The 15,260-nt window shown below is 42.9% G+C and overlaps 2 protein-coding genes across 4 annotated transcripts in view; one reads left to right on the forward strand and one right to left on the reverse strand.

The window, feature by feature from the left end:
- Positions 1-10,751, reverse strand: part of gpr173 (G protein-coupled receptor 173) — a 31,193-nt gene extending 20,442 nt beyond the window's left edge. The window contains exon 1 of one of the 3 annotated variants that reach the window (XM_062974049.1): positions 9,984-10,751. The gene's annotated coding sequence lies outside the window, so the exon portion shown is untranslated. Of the gene's footprint in view, positions 1-9,403; positions 9,953-9,983 lie in introns of those variants that run through there. The other 2 variants (XM_008103919.3, XM_062974050.1) reach the window with 2 other exon arrangements.
- The window catches only part of foxp3 (forkhead box P3), a 151,939-nt gene that overhangs the window by 25,000 nt on the left and 111,679 nt on the right, over positions 1-15,260 (forward strand). The gene's annotated exons all lie outside the window — the stretch shown is intronic.

Genomic DNA, 15,260 nt, shown 5'->3' on the forward strand with positions numbered 1-15,260 from the left:
GACATATGTTAACATCTGCCTCCTATTTGGAAGGTGGTCTTCTTGGTGCATGTGACTTTGGTGATGAGAACTTACAAACTGGGTGCTTTACAGAACCCTATTCTTCCTTTCATCAGGACTGTGTAGTCCTGTGTACTGTCGTCTCCTTTTTGCTGAAGGTTCTTCCATACTCTCATATCAATCAGGACATTATCTTACCTATGTTGTGCCAGAATTTCACATGGACTTTGAAAAAAGACTACACATGTTGGATGTTAGAAGAGTTCTATTGTTCTATAAGCAAAGAACATCTCATCATTGAAAGTCAAACTGGCTTTTCCTTTGTTACTTTAAGGTAGTGGTTCTCAACCTGAGGTCCCCAGATGTTTTTGGCCTTCAACTCCCAGAAATCCTAACAGCTGGGATTTCTGGGAGTTGTAGGCCAAAAACATTTGGGCACCCCAGGTTGAAAACCACTGTTTTAAGGAAAGACTTGGCTTACCCCCATCTACTCAGAAACTTTCTGGGTGGATTGCTTCGACCATTGAACTCTGTTATGAACTCTCAGGGAAATCTCCTACTAGAATTCATCATCTTTTAGCTCAAGCAGTGGTAATGTCTACTGCCTTTCTGAAGGGTATTTTCTTAGATGCCATATGTAAAGCTAACTGAGTTGCCCCCCTGACCTTTATTCTGCACAATCGTTTGCACTCCAGATCTTCGACCACTGCTGCTTTAGGTTGATCTGTCCTGCTTTCTTATGTATCTTAATACTGATGGCTGTGTTTCTATCTGGTTCTTTGTCACAGTATTGAATTCCTGCTCAACAGTACAGGCTGTTGATGTTGTCTACTGTTCAATAGGGTCCCCCCTTGTTTACCATTATACCAGTCTTCTGTGTAGTTTGATTCCCACCACATAGTTGTGTGATTCACATACAGTAGAGTCTCACTTATCCAACATAAATGAGCAGGCAGAATGTTGGATAAGTGAAAATGTTGGATAATAAGAAGGGATTAAGGAAAAGCTTATTAAACGTCAGATTACGTTATGATTTTACAAATTAAGCACCAAAACATCATGTTTTACAACAAGTCTGCCACTTGTTTGGGAGCGTGGCTGCATTTATATTGCTGTTGGGCATGCTGGCCCGCTGCGTGTTGCTGCCTAGAGAAACAGCTGTGGATCTGGGCAGGAGGCAGACTGCATTGGATAATACAGAACTTTGGATAAGTGAAAGTTGGATAAGTGAGACTCTACTGTAGTTGTGAGATTCACAGAGACAATGAAAAAGAAGTACTAGTTGTTTACCTGTAAATGTAAACAATTCCAATGAGCCCAGTGTAATATTCACAGTCATAATTATTTTAGCGTCAGAGATCGCGAGGGAAGCATTCACTCCATCTCAACTGCCATTGCCCTGGCCTCAGAGAGAGAGAACAGGTAGACTTGACTTCATTACTCCTAGGCCCAGAAACAGATGGAAGGCCCCCATTTATCCTAACTACTGCCTTGGCCTTGAAGGGAAAGAAGAGACAGAGTCTGCGGACTTGATCCCCTCTCCACTGCCATCCCCCTTTCCATTGTGTTCTGTCTTATTTAGATTGCAAGCCTTAGGGAGCCTTTGAGGCTAAAGAGCAGTTTATAAATATTCTAAATAAATAAAAAAGAAAATCATAACCTCCATCCAATTGATTCATCCTAGTTGTTTTGGCTCCCTCTTTTCTTTTGCCATCAACAAAAGACCTTCTCATTAAGACAGGCCTATATCTTATAATTTATGTAAAAGAAAGGGTTGTTGGTGGGATTGTGTCTTCATATTTTTAAAATTTGTTTTCAAACCTTCATATTATGTTTTGTGTCTTTATATTATTATAATGTTATGTTTTTAATGTGTTTAATTGTATTACAACTTTTATATAAATAATATTTTAACAACCAGCCCTCTATATCCACAAATTCCCTATCCATGGAGTCAACCGTCCAGGACTTGAGAATATTCAAAAAACAATATTCCCAAAAGCAAAAGTTATTTTGCCATTGTATTAGGGACACTATTTTACTACACCATTTTATATAATGGGACATGAACCTCTATGGATTTTGATATTCACAGGGGAGTCCTGGAGCCAAACCCGAACAGATACAGTGTTTTCTAAATTCTATAGGCCTGTACCAAAAAAGCAGCATATAAATTCTCTATGGAAAAAGGAAGCTTATAATAAGAGAGAGAGAGAAAGTTGAGCTCCTTCAGAAATAAGACAAAGGGACAAAGCACAAGGGAGGGTATGATAAGATACAAAAAAGAAAGATCAGTGTCAGGGAGAAATGTGGACATGAAGGATGCACCTGTTCATTCTTATAACCCAAGCAGAACAGCTAGTAAGGAAGGGCTGTTCATCAAACTGTAACTCTGCACACGCTTTACAGCTGCCCTGGGAGCTAGCCTACCTTTGACTGATGAGGACTAAAATACAGAGCATTGAAAAGAAGGAAGCTGTAGGACAGAGTGGAAATCATGCAGCTCTCCAAAGATTGAACGGAGACTCTCAGCAGCCCTACCCAGCACAGCCAGTGGTGAGGAATTCTAAAAATCAAACTATATCTAGAAGGGAATTTGAGTGTTAGGAAATAATTCACTTTTTAAATAAAAGGCTTTTCAGCTCTTTTGGCCTTGACAAACAGAATGACTGGCCCGCAGGCCCTTGCCCATGTAGCTATAATCCCAAATGACATGTAGGACTTTATCACACTAACCTGCTGTCTTGTTGCATTTGTGTTGTTTAAGAAAATGTAGATGTACATCATTGGAATCCTGCCACAATTGCGTAACGCTGAAACTTTGTTGAATTTCTGTGATCAGTTTTCTGCATAGCTGTGTTTCTTGCCCATGTTTGCTGGCATGTGCACTGTTATATTTTTCTGTGTATCCCCTTATTTTATTTGCAGCTACACAGTTTTGATGTTCTCGCAAGAGCTTCTCTTACTTCGCTATAACAGGACTGCAGCAGAAGGGAATTATTGCACAAGGAAAAGTGACAGAATAACAGTGATACTGAATTCCCTGAAATAATCCAATAACAGTTCAAACACAATGCAACTATATGTTAGCCATGACATCATGCAGTAAGTCTCATCAATAGGTGCTTTTATTCTGCTATAATTGCACTTTAGCAGTCCTATGTAATAAAGCCTATACATACAGTCCCCTATTTACATCCAATTTATTACAAATGACACCTAGTTAAGAATGGGGGTGAGATAATAGGAAGTGAGAGAAATCAGCTCCTCAGAAGGGAAATTCACTTCTGAAAGAGTTATCATGGGAAAAGTTGGCTCCACTGAAGATTTATTACCAATCCTTGTTTCCACAACAAGCCAAATTTTTCAAAATCCAATTATCACAGGGACAGAAAGTGAAGTGAAATCTTCTGAACAAGGAGCACACACAGCAAAACAAAGACCACAGGGGTGTTAATCCTTCCTTATGTTATCCAAAGCTTATATATCTGGAACTGCACTTTCAAAATGAAGCTTTTCCAACTTACATACAAACTCAACTTAAGAATAAACCTACAGAACCTATCTTGTTCATAACTTGGGGACAGCTGCTGGTACAGGTAAACTCTCTTAAAATATCTTGCAAAGTTCTTGCCATTATGGCAGAGCTGGATATAAGATGAAGGATGTTGCAGATTGAACAAAGAATAGATTTTTCTTTCCTGGTGTGTGTGATATTATAATTATTAAGATAATAAGATCCTTCACTCATTCACTTTATTAGGAAAACCAATGTTTCCCAGGACATAATTTTGGTTCACTTCCACACAAGCACAACAGTGCCATTTCATTAGTCACTTTTGTGTGGTGTTGGAAGCGACCTTCAATCTCCTACCAATGTTGCCCTGGAAAGCAGCCGTGTTACAGTGATATTTTTCAACAAAAAGAAAGTTGACTCCATTCAGTTCTGGGGAGAGGAGGGAAGGAATTCAGTTAGGTTTGATTTGGGAAAACAAGGCTTTATGAAGGACAGCCTTGTCTATAGCTTAAAAACTCTTAAAGTAATGGTAGCTCACTTTGTTATCATTTCTGAAAAGAAGTGGGAGAGAGGAAAGTTCTCCCTTAACTCCTTGGTAAGCCAGGTATAACAACAGTCCTCAGGCAGTTAGCCCTACACTGGCTTTCTAAATCCATCATCTACAAGACATGTACAAAATGAAGGTACACTTTCCAATGCCATACATTGCAGTTGATACTAGGGTGTGATTTTTTGGACCAACAATAGAAAATTTGTGTGCAAACACACAACATATTGCTGTAATTTTACATACCGGTATATACAGTTCATGAATGTTGTTATTGCACTGATAATTCCTCATACATTCACTTATCTCCTGTAAGTTCTTGTTGCTGTCTGATTTTCACTGGCAAAAACCTGCATGGACCTTCTCTATATCATATTCTCTGAACCTGACACCATCAAATGTCAATCATCTCCACCCAGCATTTTATAAAACTATATGTAGATGATGAGAGTTGGAATCAGACACCTGGCAGGAATGAAGTGGCAAACTCTGCTCTGCAGAAACACACAATGTGCATGTCTTCTCACAGTCAAAACACAATTTATTCATACTCATTAGACTGAATGTTCCTCTCAAGAAGTGGATTTTAACTTGTGCAGACACAAATCCCTTGTGCCTCACAGAGTTCTATAAAATATTATCTGCTGCTACTCCCACTCCCACAGTGTTAGGTCTCTTTTCCTCCTCTTTTAGTTAGGTCATTCCAGATAAAGGCGAGATATATGTGACGTTGAGAAGAACTTCAAATAATGATTTAAAACAAGGAAAATACAAAACTCTTGACTCATATCACTAATTCATTTAGCAAAGCTTTCCCTGTTTTGGCTGTCAACAGATTCCCAGCAGGATGTTCCTTACCCTGTTTCACAATACATTTAATGAGGAATACCAGGAGACTTCTCCATCACATGCAGCACCTGTTTGGCCCCTGAACTATGGCCCTTCCCTTCCCTTTTAAACTTGTGAGCTGGAATTTCTTCATTCTCCCACATTCTCACTGTATATAAACATATGTCAAAAATCAACTAAAAATCCCGAGTTCAGGTCAATGCAAGTACAATACAGTAACTGTTATACCATAACTCTTTATTAAACCCTTCTCTGAGTAAAGCAGGAAAAATTGAGGGCTTTGTCCATCCAGAAAAAACCTCAAAAAAGTCTAGCCCCCTTCTATTATGTGGTGCTGCTTCTGGCCTTTTTAAATATCTGGGTGGGAAAATGGGGACTCTTTCCTTGAGGCATGCTGGCACTTTACCCCCTTTACAGAATGATTCTTGACTTATATGTGGATTGACATATACATTAGTATATATGGTATTCAATAGATTGGATTAGCCAGTAACTTGGGAGAGGCGTGGTTTTTTCCTCCTCTTGTGTGACAGAACAAGGCTCGCATCCTCTGGTCACTATTGCTTAGAAGTACCTGCATAGTACACTTGATCTGAACCCTATGGGTTTATCTGAGAGAAAGGTCTGATGATCTGCCTTGAGATTTGGGATGCACTAATTTAGCAACTGTAGCCTTCTTTTAAGAAAGCCAGTGATGCCCCTGCACATCTCTTAGAACTGCAGGTGGGCAACTATGAAGGGTAGCAGCTGAGCAGCATAGATTTTTGTCTTGTTGCTGGCCCGAAAACGAGCTACTTGCTTTAGTTTCCAAAGAATCTATATGCCCAAACTCCATATCTCTTTATCTGAGAACTTTAACAAATGCATCCTTTGTTTATCATATTTGATTTGAAAGAACTATGAGGCCTGGGGAAGGGAGTAAGGCCAAACAATAATTGCTCCAAGACTGACACCTGCTGCTTAAAATAGGAACTGGGTAGGAAGTCACACTTTACCATGGGTCAGTAACACATAATGTCTCTGTCCTAAAATAACTGATAGAATGCATATAATGATAGTGGCACGGCCAATGTTATGCTTTTTCATGGATATTCACAGTCATGGTTACACACACATCCCTTGACAATACTCATTATATTCTGAGTTGTACACACTCACAACAAGCCATGACAAAACATACCACATCTGTGAAAATGGGTCTCAAATACCACATGCATTTTGACATGATGCACATTATCTTCCCAGACACGCTAATTATTTTATTGATGTTCATAATCTGATTGACCTATGTGTACAAGTGTCCAATTTTATTGGCAGATTCATCAGTCTGTTGACAGATACACAGAGGCACATTTCTAGATATGAGATGATATGAAAAGGAGCACAGAGTCTTGTGGCATCTTAAAGACTTGTAGAATGATGTGATGCCACAATGATGATCCTCATGATCGAAAAGTAAAGCAGAAGAAACCCATCGGGCTTGTTGACTAAATATACTCACAGACCAAAATGCATAGATTGCGCACCAGATAACATTTATTCACAAAAAAGTCAGCATCCTATTATAATCATGTATTTGGCGGCATAACCTACTTGGTCAAGTCCAGGCAAGACATAAACTCAAACCTAAATATTCGCATGTGTTGATGCACTAAGTTTGAGGGTGAGTTCCACTGAAGTCAGTGGTACTTCTGAACAATCTTTGGCTAGCGTATGCAAGAAACTCATCCAACACATTTATAATTGCCCTAACCTATTTCCATTATATTACACTAATACAAGCACACACACATGTATATATACACAGTGACAAACACTTCCAACAAAGTACACTTAAATAGATGAATATTCATTTATGTATCATGCCACATAAACACACATACACACACTAATGTTCTGTCACCAGGTCTCAAACACAAGACACCCAGTCTCTTTATTAATCAAATAAAGGCAACAGCTCCTAGAGATCTTCTAGTGGGATTAGGCACATATTAGTCATTTCACTTCACAGATGTCAGCTAATTTAGAAAAAATCATACTTATTCAGTGACTGAGATAATTTGAATACTATAGGAATACATCTGGTTGACTTACTAAGGTTTTACACAAAAATAAAAAATAGCAAATCCTTCTCATATTCTAGTTGATTAATTGGTAACATATAATTGACTTACATGTCTCCTGTGGGGGAATCCTCTTCAGTGGATGACCTGAGCTAAATATCTCAGAGGAATAGCCTGTTTTCAAGGGATTTTGATTTAGATCACAGAAATCTCAGAGCCTTGGAATTGAGGGCATCTAATTTTTCCCCCTGCAACTGAGCTAAGAAAATCAGAGTCTCTTTCTGAGCTGGGGACAAAAGCTGATGTAAACCAACCAACCAAGTGGATGTAGGTACTTAAAGATGTACAACTAGTAAATTGCCAGGCAAAGAAGTAATAAAAACTCCCTAGTGAGTAAAAGAGTTGCCATGAGTACAATTTTTCAGCAGTAACTCTTTCCTCAGATGATTCAAGTAGCCTGTAGCTAAGCTATGCTTTGGCTGAGGGTCCAAAAGTTAGGCTTAAGAGCTTTTGGTTCCAGCGATCTACAGATGTGTGTTCTTGGACAGCTGGACTATCTCCATCCTTCGTTTAAGCACTGATTTATTATTATTATTATTTTTGCTTTCTAACTTCTTTGTCGTTACACTATGTGAAGTGGGACATTTGCTACTAATTTTCAGAAAGAAGAGTAATATGCTGGAAACCTAGAACTTCACATTGGTGTAATAGTTGACTTACATACTAACTAGACAGAACATATTACTTGTCTGAAAAGGTACATTTTAAACTTACTAGTGACTTACTCAGCCTTGCAAATGAGACTCTTAAAGTTACTAAGCTATCATTTTGTTATTTGTTTACTACTGGCATGTCTTCCCGCTTTGGAATCCAGAATTCCAAAATCTGAAATACTCCAACATCCAGAATTGTTCACATGGATGACTGAGATAATGACACATTTGCTTGCTGATAATTCTGTGTACACAAAATTTGTCTCACTATGTATTTTATTATGTATTCTAAAATCTGGAAAAAATCCAAAATACTGAACACTTCTGATCCCAAGCTTTTCAGATAAGGGATAATCAACCTGCGTTAGACCCTAAAGACTAAATAATTATTTTAGAGCTTTCATGCTTGATTGCCTGGACCAACTCACTGTTTATGCTCAGATGGACAGTTGTTTGTAAGGGTGAAGCATTATTTACATATGCCCAGCTATGGAGATCAATACAGTCATCTGTAACAGAAATGTAGACCATTTACAATAGACTTCCTCCTGAGCAACATTAGTACACAGCTAAATGCAAAATTCATATTCACAACTTCATTGATATTAACTCTGATTTTAAACCTATTCTGAAGTAAGGTGAAAAGAAAGCACATTCTATTTCTCAAGCAAAGTCAATACTCATCTAAAATGCTCGGGATTTAGAACCTTTTACCATTAGCTCACTCTTCTCTTACACTTAAGGTATTTGTTGAGGAAGAATTGGTCCCACATTGTTTTCTTTAATTTTGAAAACATGCACTCCAAAAGACCACACAATTCAATCCAAGAGTGGACTCAGAATTGCTCACCAAATCCAGACCAGCCCCAACGAGTGGGAACAAAGGGAACATACAATCTCCTACCCATAGCTTACTCTTTCATTCGGTATTCCACTCAATCTTAATCCACTTGTGTTTTTTATATCACTATGGAAGGGAATATTAAAAACTGGATGTTGAGCTGAAAGTTGAGCTGTTATCAAAGTGGCTCCGTTATTCAACAAAGGGTCAAGCCCTTCCCTGTATGATGTTCCTTGGATAGCTTAAATGTGTGTGTGTGGAAGGGGAGAATCATTGTGTTGGAGCATCAGCTCTTTCTCCAGCTCTTCCCACGTTCCCTACATATAAAGAACGGAATCCACCATGGAATGGAGTGATGGTGGGGGCTGAGGAGCAACAGGGTGGAAGAGACAAAAGGAGCTAGCAGGCAGTGAGAAGGTGGGGTAGGTATAGATCTCTTGTGAAATGGAAATAAGACTCCCACACTCAGCTTGGTCATGAGTATGTGGGGGTGGATTTTTAAAAAAGAGAACAACCTTCCCCCCCTCCATCATCCCCAAACAGGTGGTGGCTCTATTGAGACATCTAAAAAGCAAGAGTGGAATAAAGGAGCAGTACATTGGTTGGCAGGGGGAGGCGGTGACAGAAGAGTGCGATGGATAGATGAATAGAAGGAGAGAGGGGCTTCCTATGATGGCTGATGTTGAGCAGGATGGAGATGACAAGGGCTATGTGTGAGAGTGTTGTTTTGTATGTGTATGGATGGAGGGATGGGCAGACAGAGACATGAAAGGGAGGGAGGGAAGGAGAAAGAGGAGTTTATGGCCACAGACAACAGCCCTGCATCACCAGCTCTGAGCATGCGGTTTTGTCTGGTGACTGGGGCCTGCTCACCTCCGATCCTCTGGTCCGGAACATCAGTTGTAGGGATGACACTGGGACCAGTTGGTGGGTGGGGAAGGGAGCTAATGAGCCAGCGGCCCTCAATCCCCCCTCCCATCTCTTATCAAGGGAGGCTGGCGAGGGGTGTCCCAGGGCTGTTGCCTTGGCAACACGGCCGGTCTTGTTGCCTCCTCCCAGGAAGGGATGGGGAAGCTGTCACTTCGAGAGGGTGCCCCCCCTCCCCTCGGTGTCTTCCGGCAGGCCCTGATTCTGCCACCACCACCACCACCTCCTCTTCCTCCTCCTTTCCCTATTGTCCTCAGTAGTCAGCTTGGGTAAGGTGGCATCTGGCAGAAAGACCTCTTCTCTTCATAGTGGTGAATGCTGAATAGAATGGGAGATCTTGCTGGAGAAGCGGAGGAGGAGGGTTGGTGGAGATGGAGGGCACAATCTGGGTGAGAGGAGGCAGTCTGGTCCCCCCTTTGCCACATCTAGACCAAGGTTACTTCCTCCCTTCCCCCAAAGATGTCATGAAATTAAAGCATCCTCAGCAGCAGCAGCAACAACAACAACATCTAGGTTTTTTTCTTACCCCTCTTACCTGATCCCACCTTGGATCAGTCCATTTCCATTCTGAGATCCAAGCAGCAGAAAACCCCCTGCCTCCTCCCTTTGGAAGAGGGGAGGGAGGGAATTATCCGGACGGGTCCATTCCTTCCACAACACAAAAACAGGCTTTTCCTCCGCTCGACCGCTGGGCCAGGGCCGCCCGAGGCGCACACATCCCAACTGCCCACGGATCCCAACGGATCCCCACGATCGCCTGTCTGGATCAGTCCATTTCTTCGGCGGGGGGTGGCGAGGGCCCTCCCGCCGTCAGAAAACAACAACAACAAGAAAAAAGATGGAAAGGAAACACATCCACTGCTCCTTGGACCACTGGCAATCAAGCCATCTTGGTCGGAGGATGAGGAGGAGAAGGTGGGGGGGGGGGGGGGGGATGGGGGCTGCTTAGGGCCCGGCGCCCCCTCGCTCCATGGGAGGAAAAAGAGGGCTGTGGGCCCTGATCCCCGCCCAGGCTTGGTGTCACTGGGGGGAAACGGCAAGGAGAGTGTCTGGCAAGCGGAGGCGCTGGGTGAAATGGCTGTTGGAAGCGAAGCAGGGAGGACAATGGCCAGCGAGGACCGCGCTCCCGGTGTGGATGGATGGTGTGTGCGTGCGTGCGTGCGCGCTCCCGCCTCTCAATCTATCTCCCCCCCTTTCCTATTGCGATTTGGGGGTGGCGGGGGAAGCTTCGGGAATTTCCGGACAGGTTCGGAGACCCATCAGCGAAGGAGGGAGGGAGGGAGGGAGGAAGAGTGCATCCTTTTTCTATTAGCATCCTTTGGACCAGGTGATGGGAGGCACCAAACGCCCCTGAAGGCGGGGAGGGATAGGGAGAGAATAGGAGGGGCTACTTGAACTTCTTTTTTTTTTTCCGTGTCAGGAGCAACTGGAGTTGGCCGTCTGCAAGGACGTTGCCCAGGGAACACCCGGATGTTTATACCATCTATGTGGGAGGCTTCTCTCATGTCCCCGCATGGAGCTGGAGCTGATAGAGGGAGCTCATCCGCGCTCTCCCCGGGTGGGATTCGAACCTGGCAGCCTTCAGGTCAGCAACCCAACCTTCAAGTCACAAGGCTTTTATCCCCTAAGCCACCGGAGGCTCCTACTTGGACTCATCTGGGTGGGATCAAGGCAGGATCCGGATTCCTCCTAGGGCAGTGGGGTTCCCAGATGTTTTTGGCCTACAACTCCCAGAAATCCCAGCCAGTTTACCAGCTTGTTTGTTGTGCATTTTCCGGGCTGTATGACCATGTTCCAGAAGCATTCTCTCCTGATGTTTCGCCCACATCTATGGCAGGAGAGAATGCTTCTGGAACATGGCCATACAGCCTGGAAAATGCACAACAACCCAGTGATTCCGGCCATGAAAGCCTTCCACAACACAGTTTACCACCTGTTAGGATTTCTGGGAGTTGAAGGCCAAAAATATCTGGGACCCCAGGATGAGAACCACTGCCCTAGGGGGAGAGGTGGGGCGGGGGGCTCTGTGGGCGCATCCTCAAAGCACACATACCCAAACACAAGCACATGCAGCCCTGCTTTCCTGGGGTCGGTGCACTCACTCCTTCGGCGGCTCTTGGCTGCTGGACCAGATCCCACCCCCGGATTCTGCAAAGACTCGGTTGCCAAGTCAACCATCCTCCGCTAAGGCAGGAGGAAAACTTAGGCCATTAGCATCTTTTTAAGGAGAGCTCCCCGCCTCCCCCTTTGCCTGCAGTTATCAAGGTGCACCGAAGGCATCCTTGGAAATGGGCCACAAAGGGCCTAGAACAGTGGTTCCCAACCTTTTTTTTTTTTTTTTAACCAGGAACCACTTTGACCAGGGACCACTCTCCAACATTAGCACCAAAAGGGTTACAAATCAGTTTTTGGTCAACTTTAGATTTGGTCTGGTTATTTGGGATGCTGATTCGGAAAACTGCATTGGATAGACCACATCAGCTCTAGTTTCTGATACAGAACATATAACAACAACAACAACTGTATTCTTATATCCCGCCCCATCTCCACGAAGGAACTTGGGGCGGCTCACATGGGGACCTGGCCCAGCAATACACAATAAAATACAATCACATAAATACATTTAAAACATATAAACATAAAATCATAAAACATATAATACATTAAAACATACTCAAGCAATAGCTACTAGTCAGGCACAGTGAACATATTCCACTGGGCGCAAGGTGAATTGGATGTTTGGGTGGATGCTGTTGAAAAAGAAAAGGAAGGAAAACTGCCATTTCTAGATGTTCTGGTCATCCGCAAACCCAATCAACAATTGGGCCACACAGTTTACAGAAAACCTAGACACACAGATAGATACCTTCATAAAAACTCCAGCCATCACCCAAGTCAAAAAAGAAGCACAATCAAAGCCCCGACAGACTGTGCACAAAGAATCTGCGAACCTCACCACCTCCAAGGGGAACTAAACCACCTAAACTGGGCTCTACAGGCCAATGGATACTCCACCACGGACATCAGAAGAGCTGCAAGGCCAAGAACAAGCCATGAGAGTCAAGACAAAGATCCACCCAGAGGAAAGGTGTTCTTACCACACATCAAGGGAACCACTGACCACATAGGCAAACTGATGAAGAAGCACAACCTACAAACTTTCTACAGACCCACAAAGAAAATCCAACAAATGCTACGGTCAGCGAAAGACAAGAGGGATCCTCTCTCCTCTGCAGGAGTCTACCAGATACCATGCAGCTGTGGACAAGTATACATAGGGACCACCAAACGTAGCACCCAAACACGAGTCAAAGAACATGAAAGGCACTGCAGACTCACTCAAACACAGACATCAGCCATAGCAGAGCACTTGATGAACCAACATGGACACAGTATATTATTTGAGAACACAGAAATGCTTGACCACTCCAACAACTATCATGTCAGACTACACAGAGAAGCCATTGAAATCCACAAGCATGTGGACAACTTCAACAGAAAGGAGGAAACCACGAAAATGAACAGAATCTGGCTACCAGTATTAAAAAACTCGAGAATCAGAACAGTGGATGGGAAGCAACACTCTGAGGGCAGAGGAGCCCCAGGGATGGCTAATGACTTTGAACAAAGGATGCCCCCCAGGCAAGAGACGAACCTTTCCAATGCTAACTAGGGTGATTAACTGCAACATTTACGCTAGCTTCCAACTGACAAAGGACTCTTGTCACATCCTGGACTCTCCAGAGATATATATTTACCTTCCTTGCCCAGTTTCTCCATGCCTCACAACCTCTGAGGATGCCTGCCATAGATGTGGGCGAAACGTCAGGAGAGAATACTTCTGGAACATGGCCACACAGCCCAAAAGACATACAACAACCCTGTGATCCCGGCCATGAAAGCCTTCGACAACACAGTTTTGAAACCACTTGAACTTCTCTGGCTAAATGCTATGGAATCCTGGGGGTGATCCTTTTATAAGGTCTTTAGCCTTCTCCGTCAAACAATGTTGGTGCCTTCCTAAAGTGTAGGTCTCAAGATTCCATAGTACCGAGCCATAGAATCATAGCCCCTCACATATTACATGGCCCTCATCATGTCTCCTCTCAGCCTTCTCTTCTGAAGGCTAAACATGCCCATCTCTTTCAGCTGCTCCTCATAGGGCTTGTTCTCCTTTGAACACATTACAGTTTCTCAACATCTCCCTTAAATTGCGGTGCCCAGAATTGAACACAGTGTGATTCCAGGTGTGGTCTTACCAAGGCGGACTTCCCTGGATCTAGACATTATACTCCTATTTATGTAGGCCAAAATCCCATTATTGGCTTTTTTAGCTGCCTCATGACATTGTTGGCTCATGTTTAACTTGTTGTCCACAAGGACTCCAAGATCTTTTTCAGACGTTAAAGTAATGTCAGAGTACATTAATTCAGCAATGGAGGTGCACCCTGAATCAAAGGATGAGATTGTGTGCCCTAGGTTTTATTTCAGTTGTGTAGGATCCATTGTTACATCTCAAACCAGGTGGCTTCACAACTAGTTCAAGCTTAACTCTAAAAAGCCTCTTTTGTTGGACTTTCTTCATCCCTCTTATCACATCTGGGTTATGACATGGCACTGAAATCTATTAAACAAGGTCTATTGCAAGACCTTCTTTAACTGCAACTGCTTCAGTATTCTTTTTATCAAATACCACTACCCCCACCACTAATAAAAAGGATTTATAATTAGGTATTTATAGTTTTCATAGAACCATAGATTTTCCTGCTTCTTGGCAGGGGGTTGGACTGGATGGCCCACGAGGTCACTTCCAACTCTATGATTCTATTATTGCCTTCTGTAAGCTGTGTTCTCACTCATGTTTCTTGTTCCCCAAGCACACTGAGTATACACTATGCTGGGCCTCTCCATGAAGCAAATGGTCAAATATCACTGCCTATTCTCTAAGGCAAGGTGCAATGTGTTCCCACACGAAATGCTTTGTGGGAGTCCCATACAATGCAAGACTTTGCCCGTGTAATAACCAGGATGTTGAATCTATGTATCACATTTTATTGCCCTGCAGTTTTTACAAACAGGCTTGGTTACATATTATTAACCTACTACTGAGCAACTTACCCGGTAGATCAGCTCAAGTTGATGTCAAGTTTTTACTAGGTGACAATTTCTTCCAATGTAACCTTGTTTGTTAAGTTTCTCTCTAAGGTAGCCAGGATAAGACAACTTCCTGTATTAGACCCAGGTTGAAACTTGCCTTGTATATATTTGCAGGTTTTACCCTTGTTCATATGCATTTAGCATTGCACTCAGTCCTGTTTTAACTGGTCATATCCGTTTATGAATCTGCTATGCCCTTTCCCTGCTGAGCAAATTGGGTCTTAGGACCGTAAAAAAGATGGTTGGATGGATTGATTGAGGAGGTTTAGTTATGGGACATTTGTTGTCTGAAGTAGCTGCCTCAATGTGACAGTGTCACCTTGATGGAGATTTATTGAAAGAGGCTTTTGGATGGACACCTATCAGGAATGCTTCAATTATGTATTTCTACATGGCAGGGTGTTGAACTGGGTGGCCCTAGTGGTTTCTTCCAACTCTATGATTCTATGGTTAACAGCTCAGAGATAACCTGCCCTGAGAATCAACATTTTGAATTGTGCTCAGGAACAGGTATTGGCAACCTATGAAGATGTTGTATCCTTGAAGTGACTGGCATGACTTTGCTGGGGGTGGTGACGGCCAACAGGAAGCTCTGGCGTGGACTGGTTCATGAGGTCACGAAGAGTCGAAAACGACTGAACAAGTA

The sequence above is a fragment of the Anolis carolinensis genome, chromosome 2 (assembly GCF_035594765.1).
Source record: "Anolis carolinensis isolate JA03-04 chromosome 2, rAnoCar3.1.pri, whole genome shotgun sequence".
Taxonomy (NCBI): Eukaryota; Metazoa; Chordata; class Lepidosauria; order Squamata; family Dactyloidae; genus Anolis; species Anolis carolinensis.